We start from the raw sequence: 5,967 nt of genomic DNA on the forward strand, positions 1-5,967 counted from the left end.
AGATAAAAATTTAGAAAAAAATTAGTTCTATAGAAATGCAAATAATGATAATAGTTTATTAAGCAATTCCATGAGCTGGGTATGTTCAAAGTGCTTTACAGGTATCAAGCCATTTTACAGCTAAGGAAACTGAGGTTCAGAGAGGTCAGGTAACCTGCCCAAGCTGATCTACCTGTAAGTGGTGAAGCTTGGGATAAAATTCTAAAAGCATATACAACTGACCCTTGAACAACACAGGTTTTGAACTGCGCAGGTCCACTTATATGTGAATTTTTTCACTAAAGACATACTATAGTACCACACGTGAATACAGAGGAATGACTGCAAAGTTGTATGCTGATTTTTGACAGCTTGGAGGCTCAGCACCCCTAAACCCCAAATTGTTCAAGGATCAACTGTATCATAATCACAGTCACAACCATGAAAGCAAGAGAGCAAACAAATGGCTGTATTTGTTATCAATTGCTGTGTAACAACCCCCCACCCCCCAAACTCAGCTGCCAGAAACAACAGACATCATCTCACAGTTTCTGTGGGGCAAGGGTCTGGATGGCTTTGCTGGGTCCTCTCCCTGGGATCTCTCACAAGGTTGCAGTGAGGCTGTCAGTCTGTCTGCAGTCACCCCAAGGCTCCATCTTGTCCATCCACTTCCAGGACCTCAGCTCCTTGCCACGTGGCATCTCCATACATTGCCTGTGTGTCCTGATAATGTGAGAGTTAATGACTGCCCCACCCATCCCAAGAGAGCACCCAAGGCAGAACCCACAGTCTTTTTATGTTCATTTCAGAAGTGACAGACCTTCATTTCTACTGCATTCCCATCATTAGAAACAAACCAATAAGTCTGGCCACAATGAAGGGAAGGCATGACCAGAGGACCAGGAGATCGGGTTCGCCAGGAACATCTTTGAGGCTGCCTGCCCCAAGAGCCTCTGGAGATTGGACAGATCACTATGAGCAGAACAGGTGAACTTGAATCTAAATGGCCAGGGATGTTGTCCCCAAATTTCCCATCACGTTTCCACTACATGGGAATACAGTTGTTTTATCTTTTGTTTTCCTCTTTTAAGGAAGTCAGATCATTTTAAGTTTATATATTTCTTAAAATATGGAAAAATAATTCTATGTTTCTACCTTTTCTGAAATATCACCACCATTTGGGAGATTTGTCTGCCTAATTTTCATGTTGAGCCCTGTCTCGTTGGACGATGAGGAAATAACACAGGATGAGATCTTTGCCTCCGTGGCCTCACGCACCTTCCTGGTACCAACTATCTTTTCCTCCTCAGTAATCCCCTCATCCCTGCCATTTCATTGTGTAGCATTAAAACTAGGTCAACCTGCTCTTTCATTATATGTTCCCCAAATATAGCACTGTCAATTCCAGAATGGTTTTTCCTGGCCTGGTCAGTCAATGAGAAAGCCCGAGGAGCCTTGGGGGTTGCCATGGCAACCACCAGAGAAGAAGGGAGATGAGGACACACAGGTTAAATTAGCTGTCTCCTGTCACCCGGGCTGCCTGGGGTGGGGAGTCGGGGAGGGCCTGTTTCTGGAGCCGGGAGCCAGACTGGGATGCTCAATGCATACAGAGCAGCAGGAAAGGACCAGCAAGGCAGCCGCAGATGGAAGCAGGTCAGAGGAGGACAAGGCAGAGCTTGGCCCTTCCTGGGGCTGAGACTCAGGGGCAAGCTTCCGTGCTTGTCAGAAGCCCCCAATTTGCACTTGCTGTTAATTTAACTTCTCCTGTAAACAACTTCTCCTGAACAATGAGGAAGAAGCGTGGGCTAGAAAGAGATGCAGGGGCTGAGGAAACCAGGAACGTGGACCCTGGCCCCACACAGGTCCGATCACACGTGTGTTTCCACGTCCTACAAAATAGACGGTATTTTGTAGCCGTCTGCTTCTCCACATGTCCTCCTTTCTTTCTCTCTCTTCTCTTTATTTTTAACTCAACCTAAATATTTTTTTTCCCTCACAAGATGTTCATTGCCATCTGCTGACCAGGCTCAGTCACTGCAAATAAAACTGCAAACCGGCTAGCCAGGCAAGAGGGTCACTGTGCCCTAATGCTTCTGAATTAATTAAACTAAGACTGATGTCCTTGTTTCAATACGATCATGGTGGTTTTATGACCAGGAAGCAAGAATATTCCAGGATGTCTTGTAGGAGACTGGAAAAATAGGAAAGAAGAACACAGATGTCAAATCACTGAGTTCATGGCAAAAGGACATCACTATTCTGCCTCTTCAGATATGTAGACAAAGGGCAAGTATCACAAACCTCAATATTTCTTTATAAAACGTTAGTTGAGACTATCACCATTTAATGCCTGAAGGAGGAAATGTTATATGTAGACATGATCTGAAATAAAGGGAAAATGAATAAACATGAGTGTCATTAGGACTGACCCTAGTGGGGGCCACGCTGGAGGGTCAGTGACTGAGGACAGAGGCTCGGATGAAGCCACGTGGCCCGCAAGGGTACAGATGGGGGTTCACGTGTGCCCAATATTTAAAATGATAAACCCATCTATCAACTTGTATAAAATTCATGCTATCCTCTCCCCTTGACAAGTATGGCTCCATAATGATGTGGGATGTCAGGCGGGAATTCAGCCCTCAGATCCCTTAATGTGAAGTGGCAGGTGCCAGCCTGCAAAGACACCGAACCTCTGTGTCCCAGCTTTGGCCTCAGCCCCTTCTCTCCTAAGCCCTGGCTCCCTCCTGTCAGGCGAGGTGGCTGCCATGTGTGTCTATCCCAGCTGCACAACCACGTCTCTCCAAGTCCCGGTTCTCAGGCCTCGGGGTACACACTGGAAGCCCACTTGGTCCTCTAGAGGATGGACAGTGCTGACGAGACCAGAGGTAAGAGGCAGGGAGTCATGGCTGGGAGCTGGGATTGGGGGTCTCCACCACAGCTCCCTATACACCCCCATAAAGATCCTTTTCCTGACCCTCCTCGAATTACACCGTTACTGAAAATTATTCATGCCCAAACTCCTTTACAGTCTCCCAATATGACTTCATCCAACGTCTCTACCTGGCTTTCCAGATCTGTGTCATTTGCCCTTTGTTCACCTTTCTGAAGAGGCATTAGGGTGGATGTCATTTAAGATGAACACGATTTGGTCATTTTGAAATGTGTAGAAACATCAAAATCGCTGTGTTGTATGCCAGGAGCTAACAGAGTGTTGCAGGTCAATTTTACTTCAACAAACAAATACGCAAACAAAACTCATAGAAAAAGAGATCAGATTTGTGGTTACCAGAGGCAGGGGTCAGGGAAATGGGTAATTGAATGAAAGGTACAAACTTCCAGTTATAAGATAAATAAGCCCCAGGGATGTAATGCAGAACACGATTACTGTAACACTGCTGTTATATATGAAAGTTGCTAAGAGAGTAAATCCTAAGAGTTCTCTTCAGAAAGAAAAAAGTATTTTGTCTTTACCTTTGATTTTGGACCTATATGAGGGGATGGATGTTCACTAAACTTATTGTGGTCATCATTTTAGGATATAATATATGTAAGTCAAATCATTATGCTGCACACACTATTACACTGAATCAAGAGTGACAAAAGTAATGGCAACTGCTCTTCCTTCTGAGAAGAATTTAATCTCTTTAGGTCTCTCCTATTTAAATTCATCTGGGGTTTATCTAACAGGCATGTGAAACTTCGGAGGTCATTACACAAACCTAGCAAGACACAATCCAGGTTCTCTAGGTGACCCCAGTGATGGCAGAATAATTCTTAGAAGAGCCTGGGGACATAGGACTAACTGGGTCACCCATGTCACCCATGACTCTGGGTAATGAATAATTTTTTTTTCCTATTTATTCATTACAAAATATTTATTGAGACTTTATCAGGCTATTAGGGTAACAATAAATATTATCATCATAGTTGCTAACTTTTGAGGCCATTTATTGTGCATCTAGTTCTGTTCAAGGACCACATACATTATTAACTCATTTAATCATCATGGCAACCCACGAGGCGGGTACTTCTATTATTTTTTCCCAACCCGTAGATGAAGAAAACAAAAGCACAGAAAGGTATTCACAGATGCTGAGGCAATAAATAAAATTAAGTCAAGGCACTTACATCCGAGAAAGTAACAAGTTCTATAGAAGAGCATTTTAAGCTTTTACAGGTCCAAGGATAAAAAGGTCTGTAGCTGGGGGTTAGGATAAGGATGAGCATTTGCCGTAGATATTAAATATCTTAAAGGTAGACTCAGAGATGGCTTGCGGAGGAGAACGGGTGGAGGAGGAGGAGGAAGTCATTCCAAGCAGAAAAAGCTCCAAAATTTTTGTCATGCAAAAACTGGCGTCTGGGTCCCTGTGGAAGCGCCCATGGCCAGTGTCAAGAGATCAGGGTTTCTAGGGATGTCACATTTTGCTAGACTTGCTGCTTCACCTTGAACTCTGAATTGGTCTCTTCACCGGTCAGCTCAACTGGCTGACTGCAGTTCCCAAATTGCCAGGGCACTGACCACAAAGTATGGGAATGAGATGGTAGCAAATTTTTTTTTTTTTTTTAGCTTATGGCAAATTCTGGAAACCACACACTAGTTTGAGCCCGACCCTAACTTACAAACCTTGACTATGGAGCACTGTCACTGTCTGATCCTGGGTATCACCAGGGAAAGCTCTAACATCTTCTCTGGTCCCTTTCCTTGGGCCCAAGGCCATGGTAATAAGGTCCATGGGTAGGGAAGCCCCTCCCACATTTGTGCAATGTTTGTTCACAGGCACCTGCCTCCTGCTGCCTAACCCAGGAGTGGGGTCCCTGCGTCTGCTCCAGGCTCCTAGCACAGGACTTGGAGCTGATGCTGTGGGCAAGGCCTCTGAGTTCTCTTACACTCGGAAACCTCGCGGCAGCTCAGCAGTGCTGCATCTGGAAATGCAGTCCTTTTCTGGCGCTGTTTCCATCTGCCCTGCTCAAGACTAAGAACTTTCTCTTGCTTAGGGCACTGGTTCTTTTCTCTTTTCATTTCATCTTTGATCTGAAGCAAAGCACCTCAGATTTTATGATAAGCATCTCAGGTTGCTGCTCTGTCCTCTGTGTCCAGGAAGCTGGATAAAAATTCACCAAGGGCTGATTTAAATAATCTTCCACATTAGACTCGCATGGAATAGTATTAGAAATATCTGGGTTGAGAAAGATTTTTGTCCTTTTAACATAAAGAACAGCTTTTTCACTTTAAAATTGCCAGGAAAAAAAATTTCCCTTGTACTAGAATAGTAACAGAATTCGATACCAAAAAAGGGGTAGGGAGTGAGGCAGAGATGGAGTGGGGGTTGGTTTATGGGGTGGAAAATCTGTGCATTAGGAAAGGAAAAAAATGGATAAGATGTTATATAGAGAGCTGTGCTCCTGAGGCTGAGGGCAGAAGAACTTGACAAGTCTGAGTCAGTTTGTGTAGGGTTCCAAGACCTTGGTCAGACAGGCAAAGGGTCTTTGTGCAGTGTTTTCTACTGGTTAACCCTTTTCGTGCATGGCCATTCTCCTGGGGACAATTTCCCCTCGCAGTATATCCACGTCAAAGATGAACTAGAGTCTGTAGCTGTGTTTTTAGAGAAAGATTGGATACAGCAAACATTTAAGCTGCTTTATTTAAATGATTCTCACCCCCTCATCCCATAATTCCGGTCCCCCATTAGGGGGGCAAAGTTGACATATCATGGTGTATGTAGTTCTCAACCCTCTTGTTTCCCTCTATGAAGTGTGGGTTGGGTGTACCGGGAGTGATTATAAGGTTTTTCTCTGAGAACAGAAGAAGAGTGTGTGGATGTGCAAATATTAAGTTCAACCATTTATAGAAGGAGTCACCCTTTCACAGGTAAATGTAGGTTATGAACACCCAAGTTCAGAGACCAGTATAGAGCTAAGGAAGGGACTGGCCTCTGGGGGCGCGCAAACATAAAGGCTGGTGGAGAGTAAGCCTGTGATGTAACCCAG

This window comes from Camelus dromedarius, chromosome 26 (genome assembly GCF_036321535.1).
Source record: "Camelus dromedarius isolate mCamDro1 chromosome 26, mCamDro1.pat, whole genome shotgun sequence".
In the NCBI taxonomy this organism is placed as follows: Eukaryota; Metazoa; Chordata; class Mammalia; order Artiodactyla; family Camelidae; genus Camelus; species Camelus dromedarius.